At 34.2% G+C, this 17,630-nt stretch overlaps 1 long non-coding RNA gene across 1 annotated transcript in view; it reads right to left on the bottom strand.

The window, feature by feature from the left end:
- The window catches only part of LOC112644640 (uncharacterized), a 57,726-nt gene extending 40,610 nt beyond the window's left edge, over positions 1–17,116 (bottom strand). Inside the window, exons 1-2 of the long non-coding RNA XR_007407855.1 lie at positions 16,787–17,116; positions 14,214–14,356 (exon numbers count right to left, since the gene is read on the bottom strand). This is a non-coding gene — a long non-coding RNA (uncharacterized LOC112644640). The remainder of the gene's footprint in view (positions 1–14,213; positions 14,357–16,786) is intronic.
- Between the last annotated feature and the right edge of the window lie 514 nt (positions 17,117–17,630).

Here is a 17,630-nt window from a genome sequence, read left to right as displayed (position 1 = left end):
AGTCACAAAAACAACCTTGGTAATAAACATTACACTCAGGTGACAGGCCAAGTCCATGACGTTCAGCTGACAGCATCTACACACCACAAAATATCAACCATCATCTGAGGGATTTTAGGTTTTCAAAATCAGTCTCTGATCCTGCTCAAATAGCCATACATTTTGAATAACAGATATTCGGAGATCTAAGATTTTGTTGCCACTAAGTAGGCTTGGTAAGTGGATTTAATTTTCAAGAGCATTATATAAATTACACACTTTCATTCCCATTTTCTATGAGAATTTGGGACATTTCTTTTAATATGTCAGCGTTCTTTAACACAAAAGCATTCCTCCAGATTATAGCAATTGCAGCACTTACTTAAGGACTGGAACTATATTTCTGCCCACAGAATTTCTCCAACATAAGCTATCGAGGCTGAAGCAGATCATAGCCTAGAAACTGAATGATGCCTTTTCTTACTTTCTAAACACCCTGAGGCAGTTGCCAAATCACAGAGCTGTTGGGGCTGTCCCCAGATCTTCTCACTATCTATAATTAACATGAGCAGGAAGCAAAAGTGAAATGATCTTTTTCCAGTAATTTAGACAGGTAAAGAGACACATGCTACAATATTTATTTTCTGTGGCATTTAAAATGTTTCTAACATTTAAGCATTTTAAAACCCATGGTAAACAATCTTAGATTGACTACATTGTCCAAGTACTAGTAGAACAGGTTGAACTTTCTGTGTGCTTAGATAGTTGCAAATAAAGTCAACCAGAGAAGAAATTATGTTTTTTTGAGATAACAAAGGACAGCTAATTGTTAACATGAGATGATAAACAACTGTTGTTTATCACTTTTTCTTGGTCCCTGTTCCCCTCCCCGCTGGAACATTTTAGCTAAATGAGCTTGGCTACTTGCAATCTCTAATGCCTAATATATTTTTTTAATTTCTATACCCTGCTCTCTGTACAAAGTTCCATGTGAGAATTGCTGATGAAAGAAGGGAGCATAATAGCAATGTGAAGAAGTTTTGAACTTTGGTTAATGTCAGAATCCTGGGAGTTGCCATCAGCTAAAAAAAGAACTGGTGGGAGGAGGATGTGGCTAGTTGCTCAAAGACTTATAGCTCCGCTCTGGCAGCCACATCCTGCCTGTGGCTAGGACAACCCAAGTACCACATCTTACCATTTTCTTCAATGATGAAGCACCATCTGTTGTTGAAGAAGGGGGTCTCTCTTTGCAATAAACCCATGTCATCATGAAAGGCTAATAAACATTTATGGTTATAGGAAACTTGGGGCTTTGAACATTGTGTATATGTATGTATTCATCTATGTATATGAAAGTGTTTGTGGCCAAGATATTTTAATGATAATAAAAAGTAATATGCCATCACAGAAGAGAATTTGGAAAAATATGCAGAGATTCAAAGGAGTAATTTAGAGTCAATTCTTTTGATATATTTAGAATAATATTTTTTTTCTGCTAGGATAGATAGATAGATAGATAGATAGATAGATAGATAGATAGATGATAGATAGATAGATGTATGTGTGTGTGAATGCACATATACATGAAGGATTTTGATTTTACAACTATATGATACATATGTATTAACAAAATAGGAAATCGTATTATGCATAATTTCCATGGTCAATTTTTATTCTCCCTTTATTCATTTTATATTAGGTTATAAGAATTTTTCCATGTTAAGTGTTCTTTAAGAACACTTGGAATGTCTATATAATATTCCATTATATCAGTGGTTCTTAGGCCTTATGCATCAAATTATCTTGAAAGCTTTGTGAATACTGGGCCCACTATCAGAGTTTCTGAGAAAATAGGTGTCAAGTAGAACAAAGAATGTTCCTTTCTAACAATTTTCCCAGTGATGCTGATCTTGCTGGTTTGGGGACTAGACGGTGGTTGACTAGATTATATAAGCATTTTCTTATAATTGGATATTTGGATTGTTCACCATAAATACCATCAGAGTGATGGTTTGTGTATATGACAGTTTCCATAAGATAGGTTTCTTTTTTAAAGATTTATTTATTTATTTATTTATTTATTTATTTATTTATTTATTTATTTTGAGAGAGAGAGAGAGAATGCTATGGAAAGGGGCAAAGAGGGGGAGGGAGAAAGAAACCCAAACAGACTCTATGCTGAGCACAGAGACCAACTTGAAGCTCCATCTCCCAACTCTGAGATCACAACCCCAAGATGAAGATCTGAGTGGAAACCAAGATTTAGATGCTTAATTGTCTGTGCCACTCTTATTCTATAAGATAGAATTCTACAAAAAAATAGATGACCAAAATGTTATGAACTTTTTGGAGACTTTCAATATGTATGGCCAGACTGAATCAGAAAAACTGTCTCAATTTATACTATATGTGGATTCTCTTATTCTACTAAACCCTTTCTGCTACCTAGTATATTTTGTTTTCTAAGCATTTGGTCAACATAACATCTTACTTCAATTTACATTCCTTCAACTACCAGGGAGGTGAAGTATTTCATTGTATATTCAATATCTATTTGAAAGAAATATGAACAAAGCTCAGTGGCTGTTTTTTCAAGCTTTTGAGATCTTAAGATTTTTCTTACGTATTTCCAGGAATCATTTATATTTTTCTGATATGAATCCATAGTTTGTTATATTTGTCATAGATATATTCTCACTTTATGGTTTCTTCTTTATTAATTTACTCTTTTTGACAGAGTGGTTTTGATTTTTCCATTTTTATGTAACCAGGTCTACTTTTTTTCTTTGTGATTTTTTTTTTTTTGTTACTTTGAAAATACAAGTCTTAAAATTAAATGTTTTCTCAAGTTTTGCTCTTTATGGTTCTATGCTTAGCATTTGCTTCCCCAACTGTGTCTGGAATTTCTTACCTTTCCCTTTCTTTTTTCTTTCCTTCCTTCCTTCTTTCCCTCCTTCTCTTTCTTTCTTTCTTTCTTTCTTTCTTTCTTTCTTTCTTTCTTTCTTTCTTCCTTCCTTCCTTCCTTCCTTCCTTCCTTTTTTCTTTCTTTGTTTCTTTCTTTCTTTCTTTCTTCCTTTCTTTCTTTCTTTCTTCTTTCTCTTTCTTTCTTGTTTTACAAAATGTAAAGCGAAGCCCAAGTAGTTAATTACCTACCCAGAACCATTTATTTTATAATTATTCCTTTTCCTGTTCAAATATGATGCATGATCACATTTAAAAGTTAATCTGCAAGCTGGGAATTAGTTCTAGGTCGGTATCAGTAGGAAATGTGACCTGATATAAGATATTGTTTTTAGTAAGCATAACAGGAAACACATGTATGACATCTAATGAGAAAACCAGAAATTGAGCCATGGTCAAGGAATGATGGCCTTAATGTCAATATGTGTCTTAGCTTCATCTTAGGTTTCCAATCAGTTATTTAGAGGGTTTCCTTGTTTTGTTCATTGACTTAAAGGTAATGCCCTCAAAGGGACCAAAAAATAAAAATAAAAAAAGAATTCTCATTGCCTTCAGGAAATATTGAGTGCATTTTCCAGAGTATGAGGTAAATGGGAACTTTTATTTTAAAATCTTAGTACAAAAAAAAAATCTCCGTACATCATTTAACAAAGAACATAGTTTTATTGTCTGGCCTTCCTTGTCATTTGATCTGCTTAACACTAGGTTTTTCTCCATCTATTATATTAAACTTTTCCCACCCACCCCACCCTTTCTCCAGGATATATTGGAACTACATTATAAGGTGTAACAGAGAGTAAAATAACCTCTTGATATTTTCTTTTGATAAAGTCAAGTTTTGTTTACAAATATAAAATCCCCTCCAAGTAGCTGTCAACAATTCTTTAAGATTACTGAGCTCCTTCCATTAAAAGCATCTTAATTCAGTGCTAGCAGACAAATAACACTACAAAATCTAATCTCTGAAGCAGTGACAATTATTCAGCACTTTTTCAGTTAGCTTGTACAATAAATATAATTACCTTTAAAACACTAGGTCTCAGTTGTTACAATGGTAAAACTGAATGGAAATGCCAGACCTTCAGACTATGAACCAAACTAATGACCAATTTCCAGGTTCTGATGATCAAATGGCAAAGAAACTATTTTTTCCAACTTGAATTTTCTAAGAATTGACAGCTTATGGATTTTGAAGTGGGAAATATTGTTATTAATAGACATGAAATTGCATTTATAATTCAAAGTCAATTTCATTCCAAAAATGCATTTAGCAGCTGACAGTTCTGTGGGTTTTTAAAAACTTCTAGTAATTTTAGTGCTGTAGAGATTTGTGAAGGCTAAGTTTGGATTTTGTAGAAATTATATCCAGACACTTCACACCATCCCTCTTGTCCAGTTCTTATCTTTTCCTACCTTCATGCTGAAAATAGCAACATCATACCTGACTTATTTTTACTTTTTCCCCACCTAGCCACTGTTAGTGATATGAATCAAAGAAAAAATTCTAATCATGTGCTGCAACTTCCCAATTCTAGCCTGATGATTAATATCGCTAAGTAATTGCAATATTTTTCCCTTTTTATTTATTATATGTCTTTTTTACAACCCTTCTAAAGGTAGAGAGATAACTAAGCTGTTCAAAGGTCTTCCCTGACCCTGACTGTGGGAAAGGACCTTATGCATCATTTCTTTCAACTCCAAATGGACAGAGGAATTAACAATATCAGTAAGAATGGAAGACAAAGTAAGAATTTGTTGGGGATCATAGGAGTCTATTCAGTCTGCCTCAGATTACCTGCGGATGATCACCAAGATAATGAAGATTGCAGGATATCTGTTTGCTAACATGACAACTAGAAGCTATATGGACAGTTCTTCTAACCTAAATGAATCCCAAATATGGAGTTCCCCCTCAAAGAAGCCTTCATTGTCATGGAAAACCACTAAAAGGAAACATTTGTAAATGGCACAGCTTAATCCATATCTTTCTATGAAGATATCTATTTATGACAGCCACTGTATCTACTTAGGTATTTTTTTATGAGACCCACCTTTCAAGCTGTTTCTCCAAACATAATCTATACATGTAATATTAAAATTTAATAGACATGAAAAATAAACATACACAATTTATAATTACAAAATACATTTGATTTCTCCCTGAAACTTCTGAAATAATAAATATTTGATCAATTGCTAAAATACATAGAACGAAACTTTTTTTTGCCTTAAGACGTAGGATTGCAACAGAAAGAACATGGGCACATGGCTGCTGCTCTTACACAGAATCCTAGCATTTCAGGCACAGGCATTCTGGTAGGATTGGGACAGTGGAGGAATCCAATATTTTGGAAATTGGCAAGAGTATTTTGGCCCCTCTCCTTTATTTGGCTCTCTATACTGTGGTCATCACTAGTATTTTTCCAAGAGCTACATTTAAGTTTCTGATATAGCTAAGAGGGTTACATGTAGCTGCATAAAATATTTAGTATGTTCTTAGGCAATTTTTAATTAAGATATAAGTGATATTTCTCTAATTTTTTTCTTCTCACCCACTTACCAACTGTCACTATCTAGATCACAGTTGCCCAATGTTTGGCAGTGGGATTCTACTCCCTCCATCTGGCCCTATCACAGCTATCAGTAATAGATCACAGAATACTTTCCCATCAGCCTCAGAATCCAACACAGAATCCTGAGCAGCTTTTTCCAATGTCTTTTGGTAGTTGTAACAGGTGAAACTTAGTTAACTCCCTGGAACAGTCTGAGGTCATGGGGTTTAGAAAGATGTTCCTACCAAACTAGTCTTCAGGAGTGAGTATCCTGGAATTTATATTTAAAAAAAAATTCACCAGGATGATTATAACAGAAACAGCCCTGCAGTGTTCACAGATTGGGAATCAAAGATATTGGTAGAAAATAAAAAGATTAATCAATTTATTTAAGATTATTGAAACTTAGTTTGCTAATCTATAAAAAATATTATAATACTTTCCTTGGTGGGTTCTTCTAAAAACAAAATAAAATCATGTGCTTGGATGTGCTAATACCAGAAATGAAAGTGGAGAAATCACTACAGATTTAATGGGCATTAAAAGGATAATAAGAAACCACTATGAATACCTCTATATGCACACATTTGATAACTGAAGAGAAATGGACCGATCTTGGGAAGAAACATTTGCCAAAACTCACACAAGAATAAATAACACACACAATGTTGTGTGTCAATTAAAGAAATTGAATCAGAAATTAATAACTTTCCAAAAGAGAAAGCACCAGGCCTAGACAGGTACACTGGTGAATTCTACCAAATATTTAAAGAAAATATATACCAATTATCTTTGGTCTGTTTCAGAGTTAGAAGCAGAGAAAATATTAACTCCATAAGATCAGGATTACCTTAATTCCAAAACTAGACAAAGATGTTACAAACAAAAAAATAAAAATAAAAAGCAAAAAAGTAAACAGTAAAAAAATACAGACCAATATATTTCATGAACACAGATGCAATTCTCAATAAAATATCAGCAAATTGAGTCTAACTCTATATAAAATTATTATATACCATGAACAAGTGAGATTTATCCCAGGTGAACAAGACTGGTTCAACATTCAAGAGTTAGTTAATGAAATCCATTCATCAATAGACTAGCAAAGAAAAATTACATGATCTTATCAACAAATGAAGAAAGCATTTGACAAAATGCAGCAAACTATGAATGAAGAAGAACTTAATCAACTTTATAATCAACACCTACAAAAAAAATTTATATTAACGTCACATTTAATGGTTTGAAACTAGAAGCTTCCTCCCTAAGATCAAAAACAAAGCAAGAATGGTGTTTCCTTTCACCATTGCTTGTCAATATTATACTGGAAGTATTAGCTAATGAGAAAAGGACCAAAAAAAAAAAAAAAAAAAAAAAAAAAAAAGAAAGAAAGAAAAAAGAAAGGAAATAAAAAGTACTCAGACTGGAAGGAAGAAATAAAACTATCTTTGTTCAGAGATGGCATGATTAAACACTTAGAAAAAAAATTTTAAAAGGCAAAAAAAAAAAAAACCTTCTTGTGCATATAAGCAATTATAGCAAGGTTGAAATATGCAAGATAAGTACACGAAAGTCAATTACTTTTCTATATACCAGCAATGAACAAGTAGAATTTGAAATAAAAAACAAGTTACCACTCATATTTGTAGACAAAAGAATGATATACTTAGTTATAAATCTAATGAAATATGTACAAAATGTATATGATGAAAATGACTAAATTCTGATGAAAGATATCAAGGAAGAATTAAATAAATGGAGAGATTTTCCATACTCATGCATAGAAAGACTCAATATTATCAAATACCAATTCTTCCCAACATGATATATGAATTCAATGTATTGTCAATCAAATTATTTTGTGGATATTTACAAACTGATTCTAAAATATAATACAGAGGCAAAAAGATCCAGAATGTCCAACTCAATATTGAAGGAGAAGAACAAAGTCTGAGTATTGACACTACCCAACCTCAACTTATTATAAAGTTGCAGTAATCAAGACAGTGTGGAATTGGTGAAAGAATAGACAAATAGATCAATAGAATGGAATAGGGAGTTCAAGAATAGAAACAAAGAAATATAGTCAACTGATCTTTGACAAAAGATCAAGGGAAATAAAATAGAAAGAGGTAATCTTTTTAAAAAACAGTTTAACTCTATAATTCACATTTTAAAAAAAGAATTTAGAAACAGACTTTTCACCCTTCACAAAAACGAATTCCAAATGGATCATACACCTAAATGTAAAACACAAAACTATAAAAACTTCTACAAGATAACAAAGGAGATAACCTAGATGACCATGGGTTTGGTGATGATTTTTTAGATACAATACTAAAAGCACAATTCATGAAAGAAGTAATTAATAAGCTGAATGAGGAGATAAGCCATAGCCTGGGAGAAAATACCTGCAAAGAGACATCTGATAAAATACTGTTATCCAAAATATACAAAGAACTTTTAAAACTTTTCAAGAAAAAAAAGAACCTGATTAAAAGATATATAGATACCAAATAAGTGTATTAAAAGATATCCTACATCACCTGTTAGGATTGCAAATTGAAACATTGAGATATCCATACCTATTAGAGTGGCCAAATCCAAAACAATGACACATCTAAATGCTGTTGAAGACTAGAGCAACAGGAATTCTCACTCCTTCCTGGTGAGAAGGCAAATGGTACAGCCACTTTGACAAATAGTTTGACAGTTTCTTACAAAACCAAACATTCTTTAACCAGATGAATGACACTTCTTGGTATTTACACAAATGCATTGAAAAGTTATGCTAAAAAAAAAAAGAAAAAAAAAAGAAAAGTTATGCTCATATAAAACCTCCAAACGGATGTTTATAGAAGATTTATTCATAAATTGCCAAACTTATAAACAATCAAGATGTCCTTTGGTAGATGAATAGATAAGCTGTGGTACCTCCAGACAATGGAATATTATTCAGCACTAAAATAAATAAAAAAATAAAAATACATTTAAAAATTTAAGAAGAGCAATCAATCCAGGAAACGACCTAGAAGAAACTTAAATGCAAATTGCTAAGGGAAATAAGCCAATCTGAAAAGGCTGTATGATTCCAACTATATGACATTCTGGAGACATTAGAAAGATCCATTGTTGATAGGGGTTGGGGGAAAGATAAATGAATGGACGGAGTACAGAGAACTTTTAGCACTTGAAAACTATTCTGTATGATAGTCTAATGGTGGATATTTGATATGATACATTTGCCAAAAACATTAGAATATATAACGCCAAGAATGAACTGTAATGCAAACTATGGATTTAGAGTTACAAAGATGTGTCTTTGTTGGTTCATAGATTGTAACAAATGTACCACTGCAGGGGTTGATAGTGGAGAGAAAGTGTGCCTGTGTGCTGCACAGGAAGTATATGGGAACTTTCTGAACTCTCTGCTTAGCTTTCTGTAAACTTCAGACTGCTTGAAAAACTAAATTTAATTAATTTTTTAAAAATGCTGACAAAGATGTGGAGAATGTGCCACCCTTATACATTGCTGGTCAGAATGCAAAATGGTACTCACTTTGGAAAACAGCCTGTCAGTTCCTCACAATGTTAAACATAGAACTATCATATATGATAAGCAAATAATAGGCCACAAAGATGTCCGTGTACTAATCCCCTAATCTGTGAATATTACATTACATGGCAAAAAGAACTTTGCAAATACACATAAGTTTCTTGAGCTCTAAAGATTGTTCTAGATCATCAGGGCTGGGGAATGTAATCATGAGCATCTTTATAGGGAAGGGACGAGACAAAAGAGTCAGTAAAATAGATGTGAAAAGGAAGTAGAAATCATAGAGAAAGGTTGGAGGACACTACACTGCTGGTTTTGAAGATGGTGAATAGGGGCCGTGAGCAAGGAGTTCAGGCGCCTCTAGAAGCTTGGAAGTGATTTTCCTCTAGAGCCTCTGGAAACAATGCAGCCCTGCCAATGTGTTCTAGATTTCTGACTTCCAGAACTCAATATAATAAATTTGTATTGTTCTAGCAACTAAATTTGTGGTAATTTTTACAATGACAATGGGAAACATACTGTATTACCCAGCAATTCTGCTCTTTGGTATCTACTCAAAACCATTGAAAATATCTGTGCGCACAAAAATGTGAATGTTTATAATAACATTGTTTATAATAGTCAGAAAGTACAAATAACCCAAATGTCCATCAAATGATGAACACAGAAACAAATATAATTTTTCATACCATGGAATATTATTCATTAATAAAAAGCAATGAAATGCTGATACATTCTACAACATGGATGAATCTTGGAAAATGCTGACTGAAAGAAGCTACACACAAAAATTTACATGTTGTATGATTGCATTTATATGAAATGTCCAGAACAGACAAGTATATAGAGACAGAAAGTAGATTAGTGGTTACCAAGGGCTGGAGGGAGGAAGAGGGAACAGGAAGTCATAGTTTATAGGTACAGGGTTCCTTTTGGGGATGTAGGGTGATAAACATTTCCTAAATTTGATAGTGGTGACAGTTGCAGAACTCTGTGATTATATTTCAAAATTAAAAAGGAGAATTTTATGAGATGTGAATTATATCTCAATAAAGCTATTATTTAAAAAAGTAATGTAAAAAAAATAAAAAATAAAAAAAAAATAAAAATAAAATAAAAAATAAAAAAGTAATGTAGCTGATGCACCAGATACCTAAATTTTTATCCAGATATCATATATTAAATTAATCTCAAAATACTGACACCTTTAGATAAGGTAAAACATAGTTTACAAATTGCATTCTCTCAACTAGCTTCACATTATGGAACATTACATCTGGGGTTGGGGGAACTATTAAAATTATTGTATTTAAACTGGAATGAAAGAGGTAACATGATTTTCCCAGGGTTATAGAACCAAGAATTTGAAAGCCTAGTTAAAAACTACCCAGAGTTCTGCCCTTTGCTTTCCACTAAACCATCCTGAAAAGTTGAAAATCATTACCACTATTTGAATTCTAGAAATTCCTGAAAGGAGATAAAAAAAAAAATTGGAAGGACTCCAGATAAGACATAAAGGAAAAATTCAGAAGAAATGGCAAGCTAGATGAAAAATAAGCGTTAAAAACTACTAAGCAGGTGTACCTGGGTAGTTTAGTGGGTTAAGTGTTTGCCTTCAGCTCAGGTCATGGTCCCAGGGTCCTGGATTGTGCCCCATGTTGGGTTCCCTGCTCAGCAGGGAATCTGCCTCTCCCTCTGCCCCTCATCTTGCTTGTGCTGTCTCTCAAATAAATACATAAAATCTTAAAAAAAAATAATTGCTAAGCAAAACTCCTATAAATTGAGCCATAATGGATTAATGAACCTAAAAAGATGGCAATAGACATGAGCAAATATTTCATAGATGACCCAGACATTAACATGATCCACATTTTCTTCCTTTTTTAGGACACCTATAGGTTTTGAGTATTTGTCTTATCTACCACAAATTTTCTTTTCTTTTCTTTTTTAAGATTTATTTATTTATTTATTTATTTATTTATTTATTTATTTATTTATGATAGACACAGAGAGAGAGAGAGAAGCAGAGACATAGGCAGAGGGAGAAGCAGGCTCCATGCCGGGAGCCCAATGCGGGACTCGATCCTGGGACTCCAGGATCGTGCCCTGGGCCAAAGGCAGGTGCCAAACCACTGAGCCACCCAGGGATCCCCCTACCACAAATTTTCAAATGACACTAACTAATATATTCTGTTCCTTACCAAGCCCTCTACTTTCTTCTCTCTCATTATTTTCTTTCCTTGTCTCTCCATTTCCAATCTAAATGACAGTCTTCAGATTTTCCATATTTCTGCCTTTTGTGCAGAATTTGAGGCTACACTTGTCTCCCTGGACAAATATATTTACTCTTTGATCTGTCTCACTTTCATAAGTTAAATTTATTCTGTTTACCAGCATCCTACATGCCCTATCTTGTTCTCAGTGACATACTCTTAGTCACAGGGCCAAAATTTCCCTCTACTTGTTTACCGTGTCATTGTCTTCTCAAAATTTGTAGAGCAGACAAAGTAAAAGAAATAAAAGTGGGATGGAATTTTCTAGAAAGATAACCTGCCATGTCCCAGAGAAAGAAGGATTATGAATGTTTGAGAAGATGGATTAAAAGAATGTTAATAAAATATAACAATGGACTTAGTGCAGATGGGGAGGGTGTGTCAGTGGTCAAGAACTGGACACTGAGGAAAATGAGAAAATAGATATTATCACAAAAGAAATTACATTTTGATGTGTATATTTTTCAAAAGATAAAAAAAAAAAACAGTATCCTTTCAAATAATTTTCCAAGAAACTTTTCAAAAGTGATTTAGGTATAAAAGGGCACCTGGATGGCTCAGTCAATTGAATGTGTGCCTTTGGCTGAGGTCATGATCTCGGGGTGCTGGGAGAAGGCCTACATTGGGCTCCCTGTTCAATGAGAGTCTGCTTCTCTTCTCCCTCTACCTCTCCCCCAGCTCATGCTATCTTTTTCATGCTTTCTCTGAAATAAATAAATAAATAAATAAATAAATATTTGTTTTTACGAAGTGATTTGGGGGACCCCTGGGTGGCTCAGTCAGTTAAGCATTTGCCTTCAGATCAGGTCATGATCCCAGGGTCCTGGCATTGAGCCTCACATGGGGCCCCCTACTCAGCAGGAACCTGCTTCTCCCCTTCCCTCTGCCTGTTGATCCCCCTGCTTGTGTGCTCTCTCTCTCTCTCTCTCTCTCTGTCAAATAAGTAAATGAAACCTTTAAAAAAATTTTTTAAAAAGTGATTTGGGTATAAAACATTCGAAGATGACAAAGCAAGGTCAAAATGTAACTATCCATGGGAATTAAAGTTATACTGTTCAGTATATAAAAATACTTCCTATTTGCATTCATTTTCACATATTTTTAATGAAATAATTTAAGTCCTCTATAATATAATTGGGCTTTTAATCTTCAAAGCATATTTTATCAATCCTCCCTTGATTTTTCCATGATACTTCATCTTCATTGACCTAATGGTTACACAGTTACAATAAAGTCTTCACCTCTAGAAAAATAAACTAAAATAAATTTAGAAGATTAATTTCCATGAGCGAGGAGCACTCAACAATGTTTTTGGTTTTATTTTAATTTAATTAATTTATTTATTTTAGAGACAGAGAAAGTGTGAGCGACAGGGAGAAGCAGAGAGAGAGAGAGGGAAGAGGGAATCTGAAGTAGACTCTGTACTGAGTATGGAACAGGACTGGGGGCTCCAGCTCAAGACCTCAAGATCATGACCTGAGCCAAAACCAAGAGTCAGACACTTAATGACTGAGCCACTCCGGTACCGCCACCTTTTTTTAAACATTTATTTATTTATTTGAAGGGAGAAATGGCAGAGGGAGAGAGAGAATCCTTGAGCACTGAGTAGGGACCCCTTTTGCAGGTAACTTGATCTCAGGACCCCAAGATTGTTTCCTGAGCCTAAATCAAGAGTGAGATGCTCAACTGTGATCAACCCAGCATCAGGGTCTGCACTCAGCAGGGGTCTGCTTGAGATTCTCTCTCCCTCCCTCTGCTCCTCCCATCACACACTTGTACACACACACTCTCTCTCTCTCTTTAACATAAATAAATCTGAAAGGAAGAAAGAAGAAAGAAAGAAGAAAAAATAAATAAAAAAAATTAAAAAATAAAATAAAATAAAAAAACAAACAAGAAAGAAGAAAGAAAGAAAGAAAGAAAGAAAGAAAGAAAGAAAGAAAGAAAGAAAGAAAACACTTGAAATATTCTGAATGCCTACTCATTACTATTAGAAGAAAAATGATTTAAAGAGAAGAAAGGGGAGGGAAGGGAAGAAGAAGAAGGAAAGGAGGAGGAGGAAAGAAGAGGGAAAAAAGGCTTCATGCTAACATAGTGAGTATAGTAAAAACCACTTACTTGATAAAATTAGAAACAGTAATTGGTCAGGTAATTTTAAAAAATGAGGTTAAAACAAATAATCATATAAACTATATATATGTACTGTCAAGAATTGTGAAGACACTCTGATTTTAATCTCCTTTCAGGCTAGTACATTTGCCTGCCACAATTTGATCCATCACAAAGCTTCTAAAAATTATGGGCAAAATATTTTGAAAACTTAAAATTAATTCCTAAAGTGGCTAGAAAATAAGACATCTTAAAAGAAAAAATGATCTGAAGGCAAACATATGGGTCCAAATTTGAAGCTAGTGACAGTCTAAAGACTTTATAATCCCTAGAGACATCAGTCTTAACACAAATGGTAGGTGAGAAATATGCAGATATGAGCCTTTGGGAAGAAGTCAGAAGCCCCATTTTCAGGATGGAGTATGACATAAGCAGATGAGCATGCAGAGGAATAATTGTCATTATTGTCAGGTAGAGTCTGGGAGTCTAAGGATAAGCCTAAGCCTGAAGGTAGGTACTAGGGTTGAAGGCTTTGTGACCAACCCAATCCTGGTGTCTTAAATTACACACTTTAATTCTCCCATTTTTAATGATTTCTTAAAGACTTGGGTCATTCAATTTAATCCTAGGTATATAAAATTGCATGTGCTCTCAATATTCTGGAATGGTATTATTACTCTAATTGGCACATCTTTATTGTAAATCAAGAGCCATCTATATTTGGGTTTGAACACAATATGTTATATTTGTAATTCAGAGATCAGTTTTAGAAGCAAGACTTACCTCATTTTTCTCTTATATTCTGAGAAGTTCAAACCACTGTATTTATAGTTCATTTATTTATTAATCACCGAAGGAAGAGATGGTAAAGGGTTTCACTTTCTACCTTCTCACAGAATGGGAGGATGTTTATCTGCATGAGCAATCTGGAGATTTAAAAAAAAGTGAGTTGCAAAAAGGTCAACACTACAGGCAGGATATTACCTCCCTTTTTTGTCATCAGATTACATTGTTATTATGCACACGGAGAATCTCCTGAACACTTTCACTCTCACTGGCCTCCATGCTGCAAGAAAAATAGACCACAGTTTCTTGATTTTTGAGCTTTGTGGGCTCACTTCTCTGTGTTCTGTAACATGACTGGCAGCTTGCTTCATCACAGCCAGGTTTCTCTGAATCTCCCAAAATTCCCCTGCCAAATTCTTGGGAGCTTTGCATGTCAGCTGGATAAACCTGGACCCACCAAAGCAAATTCTTTGATCCATGTAACTTTTGAAGTGCAAAATAATTAATCTATTAGGAAGATCCATCATATTTGCTACTGTTGGCTATGTTAGATACTAATTGATAATAAGATGCTTTGGGGAGCTTCATTAAATATAGTTACATAATTTTTTGGCATAGACTATTTCACTGCAATGTGAGGAAAATCAATGAAAATGTCTAGGCCTCAATAAAGAGAGTACTTATTTTGTGGCTAGGAAGAGCTACAATACTTTGTGGTGAGGCAGGTTACAATGTGCAAAAGAGGAATATTTATATAATGCAAGATGTAACTTTGAGAGGTCCATTTATTTGTTTTATTGCTACATGAAGCACAGGAGTTAAATATTACTGGCTGTTTGAACCGCTGGTAACACAACAACAGCTTTGCTTGAGTAAGAAAGATTTATGTACATTGTTACCTCACACGGCCTTCATTGAGGGCTATAAGGAAATTCTTTCTAATACTGCAGCAAAAAAGACACATTTCTTAAAAACATTAAATACTTAAAATCATTTTTAAAGGCCATTTTTTGAAGAACTCAGTAAAGCCTGAAAAATCCTGACTGATTTATATTTGGGGGGGGGTATTTATTTTACCAAGAAATTGAGTGTAGTATGTTGAAAATACTTGAAAAATTCATGCCAATCAAGATTATTGCCAAGGATCATCAATAGTACTGTCCGTGTGTGTGTGTGTGTGTGTGTGTGTGTGTGTGTGTGTGACAGAGAAAGGTAGACCCCCATGCACACATACTAAGGTATTTAAAATTAGCTTGTCATGTTTATTTATTGTTTTAGCTTGTCATGTTCAGATCATAAATGTTTTCTGAATAAAACAAAAGAGTTAAGATCAATAAATTTTTTAAAATCCTCAGTTTTATCTCATGGCAATAAATTCATGTTCTCAGGAATGAAATCAAGTTAGTCTAATGCTAAATAAGTAATCACAGGGATACATTAAATGATCAGTACAAAACTTTAGGAGAAACTCTTTTCCTCTGCCTCTTATCCCAAAACACTGGTCTCCTATCCTGAGAGGTTGCAGAAGTTATTTTACCAATTCTTTCCTGCAGCAGACTGATATATTGATGACTTTACTTGAAAAAAATGAAAAGAAAAAAAAAGGAAAAAACACTACAAACCACAGAGATCTGCTCCCCAGAGGAAGGAACACTTGATTTTTTTCAGCAGCTCAACATGTCAAAAGATTGATTCATCAGGAAATCTGACCTATGAGTGACCTCAGAAAAGCCAAAAGAACGTGAACTAATGCTAGGATTTGCTACTTCTCTTACATGTCATTAAAATATTAGTACCTTGACATTTCAGAAGGTAAGTCTAATCACAACAGCTTTGCATTAACTATTTATCCTTCAGGATCTAGTAATAAAATAAAGAGGTTTTCAGCTTTTTCATATGAAAAGATTTAACACAGGATTTGTTGTTTTGGTAAAAGTCTCCCTTTGTAAAAGTGTTCTTTCTCAATCACCTTGATGGGTACTCTTATCACTTACCTTTTTATTGTCATGATATACTCATAAATATTTCTTTAGCCTCATTGTTTCTCCATTTGCTAGGAAAGATGAATGTGGCAGTTGTAATAATAATTATGAAAATAATAAAGTGAAGACAAAGATAAAGATAAAGAATAGTTCACTGAGTTTTATTATGTGCTAGGTACCCTTTTGGGTGCCTTGCAAACATCTTCATTCATTTAAACTTCACAAGAATTCTGTAAGATAGATTTTACTCTCATTCACATTTTAGACATAAGAACACAGAGAAACAGAGATATTAAGTAAATTGCCCAAGGTCATACATCAGCCCCCAAATTGTAGGCTTTTTAGACTGGGTTCTACCAGTATGACTTAGGCATCCTTCCTGTCCTTTATGAGAATACTTTGCCCCACTGTGTCTACTTAGCACAGATCTTGGCAGGTTCAAGCACACATATGTTTCTTCCAAAAATTCTCATAAAGAATTGAGATATAGTACACCATGAAGTCCCAAACCAAACAAGCTAACCTGGCATAAGCTTAAAGCTTTACACTCTGGTTTTCTTTATCTACTGACCTTTTGTTCCAGCTCACCTTTCTTAAAATCCTGAACCCAAGATAAGGCCTTTCTTTGTGTCAGGTATCAAGATTCCCAATAAAGCCAAGTCTAGTCAATCTCCCTCGGTGTAGGGCCAAACTCGTCAAGGTCACTTCATTTAGCCTGTTTTTCTTGGCACCTCCTTATATGATTTCTCCTTTGGTTTTATCAGTGGCCTTGCAGTCAAATGTAGTCTATAAAACATCAGCAGCAGCAGCAGCAACATTACCAAGGAGGTTCTTAGACATGCAGACTCTGTAGTCCCACCAGAGATCTACAATTCTTATACATGTCACATTTAAGAAGCACTATTCTAGGACATTCTCTGTCCTTTGATAAATGGACCTAAATCTCTATGGCAGTGGTTTGCAAACCCTAGTTGTCATTAGAATCATTTGGAGATTAAAACAAATTTCTGGATCTCACTTACAGAGCATCTGATTCTGTAGGTCTGGGGTAAGGGGATTAAAGATTTCTAACAAGCTCCCAGGTCTGGTTGCTGCCCACCTGTGTACTACACTTTGCAAACCACTGCTCTAACTCTCCCTGAATTCTCCCCTCTTTTGTATTCACAACCCATCTAGAAAGTTGTGAGTTCTGCCTGTGTTGTATTAGGGAGAACATTCCCCCTTAGTGATTCATACATGAAATAGTTCTACAAAGCTATTATTGTCTGAAAAGAAATTTTAGGCTGATGAGAGGTGGCATATACAAGGTGGGGGAGTGGGGATGGATATCTGAGATCTGCTCTGATCTTGATTATCTAAACCATTGCTTCTTCTAGTATGGTAGTTTCATAGAATATTTTTTGTTCCAAATTTAATTGAAGTGGTCACAATT

The sequence above is a fragment of the Canis lupus genome, chromosome 32 (assembly GCF_003254725.2).
Source record: "Canis lupus dingo isolate Sandy chromosome 32, ASM325472v2, whole genome shotgun sequence".
Classification (NCBI taxonomy): Eukaryota; Metazoa; Chordata; class Mammalia; order Carnivora; family Canidae; genus Canis; species Canis lupus.
This window is presented reverse-complemented; position numbering and strand designations above follow the sequence as displayed.